The sequence below is a fragment of the Aquarana catesbeiana genome, linkage group LG09 (genome assembly GCF_042186555.1).
Source record: "Aquarana catesbeiana isolate 2022-GZ linkage group LG09, ASM4218655v1, whole genome shotgun sequence".
Taxonomy (NCBI): domain Eukaryota; kingdom Metazoa; phylum Chordata; class Amphibia; order Anura; family Ranidae; genus Aquarana; species Aquarana catesbeiana.
Window position 1 is genome coordinate 25,170,092 of NC_133332.1, and position 14,932 is coordinate 25,185,023.

Below are 14,932 nucleotides of genomic sequence, written 5' to 3' on the forward strand. Positions count from 1 at the left end.
AAGGCAGGAATGGTGGTTTGCGACAATGGCACCAACCTCCTCTCTGCCCTCCGACAGGGACAAAATGACCATGTGCCCTGTTTGGCTCACGTCCTTAACTTGGTGGTGCAGCGGTACCCGGGGCTTACAGGATTGTCCTGAGGCAGGCCAGGAAAGTCTGTGCACATTTCCGCCGGTCATATAATGCCAGTGCTCGGCTGACGGACCTCCAAAAGGAGTTTAACCTGCCCAAGAACCGCCTAATCTGTGACATGCCCACCAGGTGGAACTCAACGTTGGCCATGCTGCAGCAGCTGCACATGCAGCAGAGGGCCATCAATGAGTACCTGTGCAACTATGGCACCAGGACAGGGTCAGGGGAGCTTGGTTTTTTTTCCCCACGCCAGTGGGCCATGATCATGGATGCATGCACTGTCCTATCACCATTTGAGGAGGCCACGAGGATGGTGAGCAGTGACAGTACATGCATCAGTGACACTGTCCCCCTTGTCCACCTGTTGGAGCACACGCTGCGAGGAATAATGGACAGGGCACTTGAGGCAGAACAGAGGCAGGAAGAGGAGGACTTCCTTAGCTCTCAAGGCCCCCTTTATCCAGGCAGTGTTCCTGCGTACCTACCGATCACACAGGAAGAAGAGGAGGAGGAGGAGGAGCAGGAGGAGGAGGAAGATTGTGTCAGTATGGAGGTGGAGCCTGGCACTCAGCATCAGCAGCAGTCTTTAAGGGATCAGTCCCAAGAAACACATGGACTTGTACGTGGCTGGGAGGAGGTGGCTGCGGACTATGTCGTCCTTAGTGACCCAGAGGACTCCGGACCGAATGCCTCAGCAAACCTACGCTGCATGGCCTCCCTGATCCTGCAAAGCCTGCGTAAGGATCCTCGTTTTCGTGGTATCAAGGAGAAGGACCAATACTGGCTGGCAACCCTCCTTGATCCACGTTACAAGGGTAAGGTTGCGGACCTTATCTTGCCATCGCAGAGGGAGCAGAGGATGAAACATCTTTGGGAGGCCTTGCAGAAAGGTCTGTGCAACGCGTTCCCAGAGACTGGGAGGTTACAAACTCCTGTTTCTGGACAACGTGTTGCTGAGGCTTCGGTCAGTCAAAGAAGGAGCGGTGGAGAAGGTGGCCGTCTGACCGATGCGTTCAGACAATTTTTTGGTCCGATCGTTCCAGCAACCATCGCCAGTATCTGTTTTACATGGTGCAGGAATACCTAGGGCAAGATCTGACTTGGACACCTTTCCCACCGAAAATCCTCTGGGTTACTGGGTCTTGAGGATGGATCACTGGCCAGAGCTTGCACAGTATGCAATTGAGCTACTGGCCTGTCCTGCATCCAGCGTTCTTTCGGAACGCACATTCAGTGCTGCTGGAGGCGTGGTAACCGATCACAGGGTGCGTCTGTCCACTGACTCGGTCGATCGACTGACCTTCATAAAAATGAATCAGTCTTGGATCACCACCAGCTACCAAGCACCTGATGCTGATGTAACCGAATAATTTTTTTGAAATCTCAGATCCCTTCAAAGACTGCCTATGCTGATGCTGAGTGACTATCCTGAGTGATTATCCTCTTCCTTCTCAATCATCACGCTGATAGCTTGTAAGAACATTTTGGTTCTGGGCGCCACCACCAGTGCCTAAGGCACAATTTTTCAGCCCCTGTTTAACAGGGGCGTGTAATTACAATTTTTGATGCAATACTTTGCAGCAGGGCTCATTCCTGCGTTCCAACTAGAGTGTCTGTGAGGGGCTGCAGTGTTGTGGCACCAGCACCAGTGCCTAAGGCCCAATTTTTCTGCCCCTGTTTAACAGGGGCGTGTAATTACAATTTTTGATGCAATACTTTGCAGCAGGGCTCGTTCCTGCGTTCCAACTAGAGTGTCTGTGAGGGGTTGCAGTGTTGTGGCACCAGCACCAGTGCCTAAGGCCCAATTTTTCTGCCCCTGTTTAACAGGGGCGTGTAATTACAATTTTTTGATGCAATACTTTGCAGCAGGGCTCGTTCCTGCGTTCCAACTAGAGTGTCTGTGAGGGGTTGCAGTGTTGTGGCACCAGCACCAGTGCCTAAGGCCCAATTTTTCTGCCCCTGTTTAACAGGGGCGTGTAATTACAATTTTTGATGCAATACTTTGCAGCAGGGCTCGTTCCTGCGTTCCAACTAGAGTGTCTGTGAGGGGTTGCAGTGTTGTGGCACCAGCACCACCACCACCACCACCACCAAAGGCCCAATTTTTCTGCCCCTGTTAAACAGGGGCATGTAATTACTATTCTTGATCTAATATTTCACAGCAGGGCCCATTTCTGCACCCACCAAGAACGAGTGAGGACTTACAGTGTTGTGGCACCAGCACCACCACCACCACCACCACCAAAGGCCCAGTTTTTCTGCCCCTGTTCAACAGGGCATGTAATTACAATTCTTGATCTAATATTTCACAGCAGGGCCCTGTGAGGGCTTACGTTGTTGTGGCCACAACAACACCTAAGGCCCAAATTTCTGCTGAGTATATAGGGCAGGCCCCTACTTTCAAACATCTAACTTACAAACGACTTCTTCTTGCAAACGGAAGGAGACAACAGGAAGTGAGATGAAATCTACCCTAGGAAGGGAAATTCTCTCCTGTAAGAGTTAATATGGGAAAAACATTTCTCCTTTCCACTGATGCTTTCCAATCCTTGTTCCACAAAAAACCCAAATTCTCAAAAAGCATTTGTCATTGGGACAGAAAGTGAGGTGAAATCTTTTAAAGAGGAGGAAAGACAGCAAAACAAATGTCACAGGGGTGATAACCCTTCCCTATGTTTTCCAAAAAGCTTAAAAAAGATTTTTTGGCTGGAGCTAAACACGTTAAAAATGTACCCGTTCAAAATGACAAACAGATTCTACTTAACAACAAACCTACAGTCCCTGTCTTGTTTGCACCGCCTGTATACTGCTGTTCAGAGTATATAGGGCCTGGTGGCCCAACACCTTTCCTTATTTTAATTTGGGTGCGGGGTTCCCCTTAATATCCATACAAGACCCAAAGGGCCTGGTAATGGACTGGGGGGTACCCATGGTGTTTGTCTCACTGATTTTCATCCATATTGCCAGGACCCGACATTACATTAAACCCGCAAGCAGTTTTAAATTAGATTTTTTCCTTTAAAAATGACATTTAGTGCAGGGACTATTCTAAACACGGGAAACACGCGCCACTTTACAGGCATACTATAGACACCCCCCAGGTACGATATTTAAAGGAATATTTCACTTTTTTTTTTACTTTAAGCATCATTAAAATCACTGCTCCCGAAAAAACGTCCGTTTTTAAAAGTTTTTTTTGCATTGATACATGTCCCCTGGGGCAGGACCCGGGTCCCCAAACCCTTTTTAGGACAATACCATGCAAATTAGCCTTTAAAATGAGCACTTTTGATTTCAAACGTTCGAGTCCCATAGACGTCAAAGGGGTTCTAACGTTCGTGCGAACTTTCAGTCCGTTCGCAGGTTCTGGTGCGAACCGAACCGGGGGGGTATTCGGCTCATCCCTACTGGCGGCGCATGCCCCCTACACGGAAGTGCACAATCATGTATATATATGTTTAAATATAAGCTGACACACTCTGTTTGCAGCAGACTGAGAGGATGAGCTCACAGAGCCTCTCCTCACTTCTTGTCAGAGGCACTGAGCTCAATGGGCAGCTTGGAGCCTGCAGAGTTTGACAGGCAGCACCGCCTGTCAAACTCGCCTATTGATTTCAATTGGGCCACTCTGCAACTGCAAGCCAAACTCGCTTGCAGTAGCAGCATAGTCCAACAATGTAAGACTACCATTCAGCAATGTAAAAAAAAAAAAACAAGGAGGTGGCAGTACCACCTCATGAACGCCTCTCAGCTGCTGCTATACCACTCGTTGAAAAGCAATCCACCACAGATCACTTTTCAGAGGGCAGTAAGCATTACCGCAAATGTGAAAGAAACTTGAAACACATCACAGATTTCACACTCATCACCAACCAGGTCACTCCCCAGCCATTTCCCATGTTGGCCCCCTCCCTTCAACTTATCACTCCCAGTTACTCCCCCCACCCGCTGATTGATATCCCTCCATGATCACCTCACACCCCCCTGCTGACAGACCTCTCTCCCCAGCCTGTCCCCACACACCTTCTCACCTGCTGACCTGTGGATGGGGGAATCACTCCCGCAGTGTTATTGTGTTCTGCCAGTGGGGAGCCTTCCCTACCCACACAATACAATCATCAGTTTTGCTAACTATAGCTGGCAGCACTGATTGTTTTGGGAAAAACCTGACAGGCTGGTTGTACTCAAGTCGATTAATAGATTGACTTGTGTACAACTAGCTAGCCCATACTAAGATCGACTATGGCCGGTCTCTGCTCAATTGGCTTAATTTCAATCCATGTATGGCCCGCTTAACCACTTCAGCCCCGGAAGAATTTACCCCCTTCCTGACCAGAGCGTTTTTTGCGATCCGGCACTGCGTCGCTTTAACTGACAATTGCGCAGTCGCGTAACGCTGTAAATTTATGTCCTTTTTTCCCACAAATAGAGCTTTCTTTTGGTGGTATTTGATCATCTCTGCGTTTTTGTTTTATTTTGCGCTATAAACAAAAAAAGCGCAACAATTTTGAAAAAAACACAATGTTTTGTACTTTTTGCTATCATAAATATCCCCATTTTTTTTTTTAAAAAGCTAATTTTTTCTCAGTTTAGGCCGATATGTATTCTTTTACATATTTTTGGTAAAAAAAATTGCAATAAGCGTATATTGATTGGTTTGCGCAAAAGTTATAGCATCTACAAAATAGGGGATAGATTTATAGCATTTTTATTATTATTATTTTTTTTTACTAGTAATGTCAGTGATCTGCGATTTTTATCATGACTGCGACATTATGGCGGACACATCAGACAATTTTGACACATTTTTGGAACCATTGGCATTAATACAGCGATCAGTGCGATTAAAAATGCCTTGACTACTGTATAAATGTCACTGGCAGTGAAGGTGTTAAAACTAGGGGGCGGTGCAGGGGTTAACTATGTTAACTGGGAGTTGATTCCAACTGAAGGGGGAGGGGACTAACTAGAGAAAGTGACAGATCGTGGTTCCTAGCTATTAGGAACACACGATCTGTCACTCCTGTCAGAACAGAACAGGGAAGTGTGTGTTTACACACACTCGTTCCTGTTCTGTCTCTCCTGGTTATGATCGCTCGATCAAGCATCGGCACCCCCACTGTGCAGCGGGCGTGCGCCTGCTATCCGGACCCCGCGAGCCAACGTACAGCTACGTGGTTTTGAGCAGGGGAGCCAACCTGCCGCAGGATAACTGCAGGGGCTGTTCTAGAAGTGGTTAACCACTACGCAGTCCCTAAACCTCCTTCCTCAAACCTTTTACATTTTTCCTTCCCAGATTCCTTCATCCCCCTCACCTGTGCCCGCTGTCATACCCTCCAGTACATACTGCTCACTATTATACACTCCACACTCCTCTCCTGTACATACTACACACTGTCATACACTCCACATTCCTCTCCTGCACATAGTGCCCACTGTCATACCCTCCACACTCCTCTCCTGTACATACTGGCCCCATAATACCCTCCACACTCCTCTCCTGTACATACTGGCCCCATAATACACTCCACACTCCTCTCCTGTACATACTGCCCTCATCATACCCTCCACACTCCTCTCCTGTACATACTGCCCTCATCATACCCTCCACATTCCTCTCCTGTATATAGTGCCCGCTGTCATATCCTCCACACTCCTCTCCTGTACATACTGGCCCCATAATACCCTCCACATTCCTCTCCTGTACATAGTGCCCGCTGTCATACCCTCCAGTACATACTGCTCACTATTATACACTCCACACTCCTCTCCTGTACATACTGGCCCCATAATACCCTCCACACTCCTCTCCTGTACATACTGCCCTCATCATACCCTCCACACTCCTCTCCTGTACATACTGCCCTCATCATACCCTCCACATTCCTCTCCTGTATATAGTGCCTGCTGTCATATCCTCCACACTCCTCTCCTGTACATACTGGCCCCATAATACCCTCCACACTCCTCTCATGTACATACTGCCCTCATCATACCCTCCACACTCCTCTCCTGTACATACTGCCCACTCAACCCTCCACACTCCTCTGCTGTGCATACTGCCCACTGTCATACCCCTCACACTCCTCTCCTGTACATAGTACCCACTCAACCCTCCACACTCCTCTGCTGTGCATACTGCCCACTGTCATACCCTCACACTCCTCTCCTGTACATAGTGCCCACTGCCATACCCTCCACACTCCTCTTCTGTGCTCTGTCAGACTGAGCCCTCCAATGCTGCGCTGTGATCAATCTGGCGATTCCCGGGGGCTTCCATCTTCACCCGTTATTCCTTCCGGGTTCTGTGTCTTCGGTCACTTGCCTTGGTCAGGCTGCGTTGCTGTCACTCCCACGCATGCTCATGCGCATCATCTCTCATCCTCCCTCCCTTATCCCTCACCCCTCTCTCATCCCCTTTCTCTCTCTCATCCTCCCTCTCTCTATTTAATTTTATTTGTTATAACAAAAAATTGTTTGCATTTTTTTTTTTAAATAAAAATCCCCACCAAAAATCCTCAGCACCAGGCCCATGATGTTCTTAATCCAGCCCTGAATGTGCTGCCACTTTGTTAATGTGGCACGGATTACTGCCGATGTCAGTGGCTCCTAGAGACTTGTCAGGTGCAAGCGCCTGCGACTTCCTTAGGAGTGACAGCAGGTAGCTGTCATATTTGGAAATAGTAGAAATATCACCTCTACAGTGCCTTGCAAGAGTATTCATACTCTTTGAAATTTTCCATATTTTGTCATGTTACAACCAAAGACGTAAATGTATTTTATTGGGATTTTATGTGATAGACCAATACAAAGTGGCACATAATTGTGAAGTGGAAGGAAAATGATAAATGGTTTTTAACATTTTTTACAAATTAATATGTGAAAAGTGTGGGAGGTACATTTGTATTCAGCCCCCTGAGTCAATACTTTGTAAAACCACCTTTCACTGCAATTACAGTTGCAAGTCTTTTTGGGCATGTCTCTACTGGGGATGAGCTTTGTGTTCAAGTTGAACGCATGTTCGACTCGAACATCGTGTGTTCGGTCGTTTGCTGAATTAAGAATGATATGGGCCGTTCGTGCCAAATTCGAGTGGTGCGTTACGGCCCATAATTCACTGCGGCATCGCAGTGCATTGCTGGCTGATGATTGGCAAAGCATGCACTATGACCCGCATGCTTGGCCAATCACAGCGCTGTGTGTACAGAGAGCTGTAATTGGCCAAAGCCAAGGAGGCTTTGGCCAATTATGGCTCAGGGGGTTTAGTACACGCCCCACACTATATAAGGCCACCTGCACGTCGGCCCTGTGTAGTGTGTTCTGGCGTTGAGAGAGAGAGAGATAGAGAGAGAGACAGTGTCATTTGATTTAAGTTAGATAGAGTAGGCAGGTCGAGTCAGTTAGCTGCACTTACAGTGTACTGTGTATATATATGCATCCCAGGTGTTGTGTATATATATATATATATATATATATATATATATATATATATATATATATATATATATATACACTCTATTCAGTTTAGCTAGATCCTGTTCTTCTCTTCCTAATATGCTGACAGGCAGGCAGGTGTTTTTACAGTATTTCCAGTTACTGTACTGTGTACCCTGCACAGTTGCACTTACAGTATAGCTACCTGCAGCCAGGTGCTTGTGTAGGCTCTTTGAAGTATTTCCAGTTACTGTACTGTGTACCCTGCACAGTTGCACCTACAGTATAGCTACCTGAAGCCAGGTGCTTGTGTAGGCTCTTTGAAGTATTTCCAGTTACTGTACTGTGTACGCTGCACAGTTGCACCTACACTATAGCTACCTGCAGCCAAGTGCTTGTGTAGGCTCTTTGAAGTATTTACAGTTACTGTACTGTGTACCCTGCACAGTTACAGTATAGCTACCTGCAGCCAGGTGCTTGTGTGGGCTCTTTGAAGTATTTCCAGTTACTGTACTGTGTACCCTGCACAGTTGCACCTACAGTATAGCTACCTGAAGCCAGGTGCTTGAGTAGGCTATTTGAAGTATTTCCATTTACTGTACTGTGTACCCTGCACAGTTGCACCTACAGTATAGCTACCTGCAGCCAGGTGCAGGTGTTCTCATACTAATAATACTACAGACAGGCAGTTGATTCTGCTAGCTGCAGTATAATTGGTATATACATACATCCCAGTTTTGTGCAGCTACATCTCACTGCAGGCCAATAGTATGTCTGGAAGGCCAACAAGGAGAGGCAGACAGTCACAAGCCAATAAAAGAGGGCAAGCAGGCTCTGTGTCTAGAGGCAACAGTGCTGGTCGTGGACACAGTGCATCCTCATCAGCAAGCGGCTGTGAGACATGCGTGGCCTTTTTTTCGGCAGCTGGCCGTGTTGAGCCGCAACATGAGGAAGACTTGGTCGAGTGGATGACCAAGCTGTCCTCATCCTCCTCATCCTCTCTCACCCAGGCTCGGGATACTTTGTCTGGCAAAGCAGCTGCCAACGCGGCCTCTTTCCTCGGCTCAATGGCATCAGTAACTCCTTCCCTAGCCCCACCATGTCCTCCTAAGGATTCCCTCGAACTGTTTGATCACAGTGTTGGGTACATGCTCAAGGAGGATGCCCAGCGTTTTGAAGGCTCCGGTGATGGTACTCAGCTAGAGGAAGGCAGTAATGTGAGCCCAGACAGAGGGGGTGCCCAAGAAGGACAGCAATCTGGCAGTCATGTTCCCCCTGCTGCAGCATACTGCCAGGTTTGCTCCAGTGATGAAGAGGGAGGGGATGATGAGGTCACTGACTCCACGTGGGTGCCTGATAGGAGAGAGGAGGAGGAGGAGGAGGCACATCCCCAATGAGGCAGGATGCCCTCCAGGGGCCAGCCTAAGGGCAGCACGCTGACTGCATCACACCGCAGAGCTCCGCATGTGCAGGGCACTGCTGTCTCTGCGCATTATTCCAAAAGTTCTTTGGTGTGGGCCTTTTTTGAGACGAGTGATTTAGATTGCACCACTGCTATTTGCAACATATGTCTCAAGCGTATCTCGCGTGGCCAAAACATCTCCCGCTTGGGCACCACATGCTTGACCAGACATATGTTGACCTGCCATGCAGTTCATTGGCAAGCGTACCTAAAAGACCCACACCAAAGAACAAAGAGGACCTCTCCTTACTCCTCATCAGCTGGGATCTCCAACCCCACTATACCTTCAGTCCTCTCTGAGACCTGCAGAGAGGAATGAAGGTGTAGAATTAGATGTGTCACAGCCAAGTACTTGCGGCATGGACAGGGATGTTACCTAAGTTTCACGGTGCATTGGGTGACTCTGCTGGCAGCTGGGAAGGATGCAGGACAAGGTGCAGTAGTGTTGGAGGTTGTTCCACCACCATGCCTCCAAAATGCCACTACTGGTGATTCTGACACACCTCTCTCCTCCATCCCCTCCTCTTCTTCTTCCTCCTCTTCCTGTACTTTGTCCTCGGAACCAGCGGTGCTCCGTAAGCGTTCAAGGGGCTACGCAAGTACGCAGGCCAAAAGATGCCATGCGGTGCTTGAGCTGGTGTGCTTGGGGGACAGGAGCCACACTGGGGCAGAGATTATGTAAGCTCTGCAGGGGCAGGTTCAGAGGTGGTTGACGCCACGCCAACTTAAGGCAGGAATGGTGGTTTGCGACAATGGCACCAACCTCCTCTCTGCCCTCCGACAGGGACAAATGACCCATGTGCCCTGTTTGGCTCACGTCCTTAACTTGGTGGTGCAGCGGTTCTTGGGCAGGTACCCGGGCTTACAGGATGTCCTGAGGCAGGCCAGGAAAGTCTGTGCACATTTCCGCCGGTCATATAATGCCAGTGCTCGGCTGACGGACCTCCAAAAGGAATTTAACATGCCCAAGAACCCGCCTAATCTGTGACATGCCCACCAGGTGGAACTCTGCACATACAGCAGATGGCCATCAATGAGTACCTGTGCGATTATGGCACCAGGACAGGGTCAGGGGAGCTTGTTTTTTTCCCCCACGCCAGTGGGCCATGATCAGGGATGCATGCACTGTCCTGTCACCATTTGAGGAGGCCACGAGGATGGTGAGCAGTGACAGTACATGCATCAGTGACACTGTCCCCCTTGTCCACCTGTTGGAGCACACGCTGCGTGGAATAATGGACAGGGCACTTGAGGCAGAACAGAGGCAGGAAGAGGAGGACTTCCTTAGCTCTCAAGGCCCCCTTTATCCAGACAGTGTTCCTGCGTACCTACCGATCACACAGGAAGAGGAGGAGGAGGAGGAGGAGGAGCAGGAGGAGGAGGAAGATTGTGTCAGTATGGAGGTGGAGCCTGGCACTCAGCATCAGCAGCAGTCTTTAAGGGATCAGTCCCAAGAAAAACATGGACTTGTACGTGGCTGGGAGGAGGTGGTTGCGGATCATGTCGTCCTTAGTGACTCAGAGGACTCCGGACCAAATGCCTCAGCAAACCTACGCTGCATGGCCTCCCTGATCCTGCAAAGCCTGCGGAAGGATCCTCGTATTCGTGGTATCAAGGAGAGGGATCGTTACTGGCTGGCAACCCTCCTTGATCCACGTTACAAGAGTAAGGTTGCAGACCTCATCTTGCCGTCGCAGAGGGAGCAGAGGATAAAACATCTTCGGGAGGCCTTGCAGAAAGGTCTGTGCAATGCATTCCCAGAGACTGGGAGGTTACAAACTCCTGTTCCTCGACAACGTGTTGCAGAGGCTTCGGTCAGTCAAAGAAGGAGCGGTGGAGAAGGTGGCCATCTGACCGATGCGTTCAGACAATTTTTTAGTCCGCAGCCCCAAGGTATGATCAGTTCCAGCAACCATCGCCAGTGTCTGTTTTACATGGTGCAGGAATACCTAGGGGCAAGATCTGACTTGGACACCTTTCCCACTGAAAATCCTTTGGGTTATTGGGTCTTGAGGATGGATCACTGGCCAGAGCTTGCACAGTATGCAATTGAGCTACTGGCCTGTCCTGCATCCAGTGCTCTTTCGGAATGCACATTCAGTGCTGCTGGAGGCTTTGTAACCGATCACAGGGTGCGCCTGTCCACCGACTCGGTCGATCGACTGACCTTTATAAAAATGAATCAGTCTTGGACCACCACCAGCTACCAAGCACCTAATGCTGGTTTAACCGAATACATTTTTTTGAAATGTCAGATCCCTTCAAGACTGCATATGCTGATGCTGAGTGACTATCCTGTTATGCTGAGTGACTATCCCCTCCCTCCTCAATGATCATGCTGATAGCTTGTAAGAATATTTTTGTTTCTGGGCGCCGCCACCAGTGGGCCCAATTTTTCAGCCCCTGTTTAACAGGGGCGTGTAATTACAATTTTTGATGCAATTCTTTGCAGCAGGGCTCATTCCTGCGCTGCAACTAGAGTATCTGTGAGGGGTTGCAGTGTTGTGGCACCAGCACCAGTGCCTAAGGCCCAATTTTTCAGCCCCTGTTTAACAGGGGCGTGTAATTACAATTTTTGATGCAATTCGTTGCAGCAGGGCTCGTTCCTGCGTTCCAACTAGAGTATCTGTGAGGACTTACAGTGTTGTGGCACCAGCACCACCAAAGGCCCAACTTTTCTGCCCCTGTTCAACAGGGGCATGTAACTACAATTCTTGATCTACTATTTCACAGCAGGGCCCTGTGAAGGCTTACAGTGTGGTGGCAACACCATCACCTAAGGCCCCAATTTCTGCAGAGTATATAGGGCAGGACCCTACTTTCAAACATCCAACTTACAAACGACTCCACCTTCAAACGGAAGGAGACAACAGGAAATGAGATGAAATCTACCCCTAGGAAGGGAAATTCTCTCCTGTAAGAGTTAATATGGGAGAAACGTTTCTCCTTTCCACTGATGCTTTATCACCAATCCTTGCTTCACTAAAAGCCCCAAATTTTCTAAAAACATTTGTCATTGTGACAGAAAGTGAGATGAAATCTTCTGAAGAGGAGCACAGACAGCAAAACAAATGTCACAGGGGTAACCCTTCCCTATGTTTTCCAAAAAGCTTAAAAATAGATTTTTTGGCTGGAGCTACACTTTAAAAATGTACCAGTTCAAAATTACAAACAGATTCTACTTAACAACAAACCTACAGTCCCTGTCTTGTTTGCACCGCCTGTATACTGCTGTTCAGAGAATATTTCATTTTGTTAATTTGGGTGCGGGGTTCCCCTTAATATCCATACAAGAGCCAAAGGGCCTGGTAATGGACTGGGCGGGGGGGGGGGGGGGGTACCCATGCCGTCTGTCTCACTGATTTTCATCCATATTGTCGGGACCCGACATTACATTAAAGCCGCAAGCAGTTTTAAATGACTTTTATTCCTTTAAAAATGTCATTTTGTGCAGGGACTGTTCTAAGCACTGGAAACACACGCCACTTTACGGGCATACTATAGACACCCCCCAGGTACGATATTTAAAGGAATATTTCACTTTTTTTTTCACTTCAAGCATCATTAAAATCACTGCTCCCGAAAAAAACGGCCCTTTTTAAAACTTTTTTTTGCATTGATACATGTCCCCTGGGGCAGGACCCGGGTCCCCACACCCTTTTTAGGACAATACCATGCAAATTAGCCTTTAAAATTAGCACTTTTGATTTCAAACGTTCAAGTCCCATAGACTTCAATGGGGTTCTAACGTTCGTACAAATTTTCGGTCTGTTCGCAGGTTTTGGTGCGAACCGAACTGGGGGGTGTTCGGCTCATCCCTAGTCTCTACCAGGTTTGCTTCTAGAGAGTGACATTTTTGCCCATTATTCTGTGCAAAATATCTCAAGCTCTTTCAGATTGGATAGAGAGAGCCTGTGAACAGCAATTTTCAAGTCTTGCCACAGATTCTCAATTGGATTTAGGTCTGGACTTTGACTGGGCCATTCTAACACATGAATATGCTTTGAGCTAAACGATTCCATTGTAGCTCTGGCTGTATAATTAGGGCTGCTGTCCTACTGGAAGGTGAACCTCCGCCCCAGCCTTAAGTCTTCTGGAGACTCTAATGCCCTGTACACACGACCGGTTTTCCCTTCGGAATAAACTCTGAAGGTTTTTCCGATGGAGTTCTGACAGAATTCTGCTCAAGCTGTCTTGCATAGACATGGTCACACCAAATTCCGACCGTCCAGAACGCGGTGATGTACAACACGTACTATGGGACTAGAAAACGGAAGTTCAATAGCCAGTAGCCAATAGCTTCCGTCTCGTACTTGCTTCTTAGTAGGGATGAGCTTTGTGCTCGAGTTGAACCCATGTTCGACTCGAACATCGGCTGTTCGGTCGTTCGCTGAATTGCGATTGATATGGGCTGTTCGCGCCAAATTCGTGTGGCGCGTCACGGCCCATAATTCACTGCGGCATCGCAGTGCATTGCTGGCTGATGATTGGCCAAGCATGCACTATGACCCGCATGCTTGGCCAATCACAGCGCCGCCTCAACAGAGAGCCGTAATTGGCCAAAGCCAAGGAGGCTTTGGCCAATTATGGCTCAGGGGATTTAAACTACAAGTTAGTGGGGTGCGTCCTGCTCACAGTGTTCAGCTAAACCTACAAGTTAGTGGGGTGTGTCCACCTCACAGTGTTCAGCTAAACCTACAAGTTAGTGGGGTGCGTCCTGCTCACAGTGTTCAGCTATATCCGTTCCTGTTATCTTCTTACTGACAGGCAGGCTTGTCTTGTTACAGTATATACAGCTACCTGAAGAAAATTACTGGTGTTCTTTTGATCCTATTAGTACCACAGTCAGGCAGCTAGACTATTTACAGTTAGTGCAGTGCGTCCTGCTCACAGTGTTCAGCTAAACCTACAAGTTAGTGGGGTGCGTCCTGCTCACAGTGTTCAGCTAAACCTACAAGTTAGTGTGGTGCGTCCACCTCACAGTGTTCAGCTAAACCTACAAGTTAGTGGGGTGCGTCCTGCTCACAGTGTTCAGCTAGATCCGTTCCTGTTATCTTCTTACTGACAGGCAGGCTTGTCTTGTTACAGTATATACAGCTACCTGAAGAATATTACTGGTGTTCTTTTGATCCTATTAGTACCACAGTCAGGCAGCTAGACTATTTACAGTTAGTGCAGTGCGTCCTGCTCACAGTGTTCAGCTAAAACTACAAGTTAGTGGGGTGCGTCCTGCTCACAGTGTTCAGCTAAACCTACAAGTTAGTGGGGTGCGTCCACCTCACAGTGTTCAGCTAAACCTACAAGTTAGTGGGGTGCGTCCTGCTCACAGTGTTCAGCTAGATCCGTTCCTGTTATCTTCTTACTGACAGGCAGGCTTGTCTTGTTACAGTATATACAGCTACCTGAAGAAAATTACTGGTGTTCTTTTGATCCTATTAGTACCACAGTCAGGCAGCTAGACTATTTACAGTTAGTGCAGTGCGTCCTGCTCACAGTGTTCAGCTAAACCTACAAGTTAGTGGGGTGCGTCCTGCTCACAGTGTTCAGCTAAACCTACAAGTTAGTGGGGTGCGTCCTGCTCACAGTGTTCAGCTAAACCTAGAAGTTAGTGTGGTGCGTCCACCTCACAGTGTTCAGCTAAACCTACAAGTTAGTGGGGTGCGTCCTGCTCACAGTGTTCAGCTAGATCCGTTCCTGTTATCTTCTTACTGACAGGCAGGCTTGTCTTGTTACAGTATATACAGCTACCTGAAGAAAATTGCTGGTGTTCTTTTGATCCTATTAGTACCACAGTCAGGCAGCTAGACTATTTACAGTTAGTGCAGTGCGTCCTGCTCACAGTGTTCAGCTAAACCTACAAGTTAGTGGGGTGCGTCCACCTCACAGTGTTCAGCTAAAGCTAC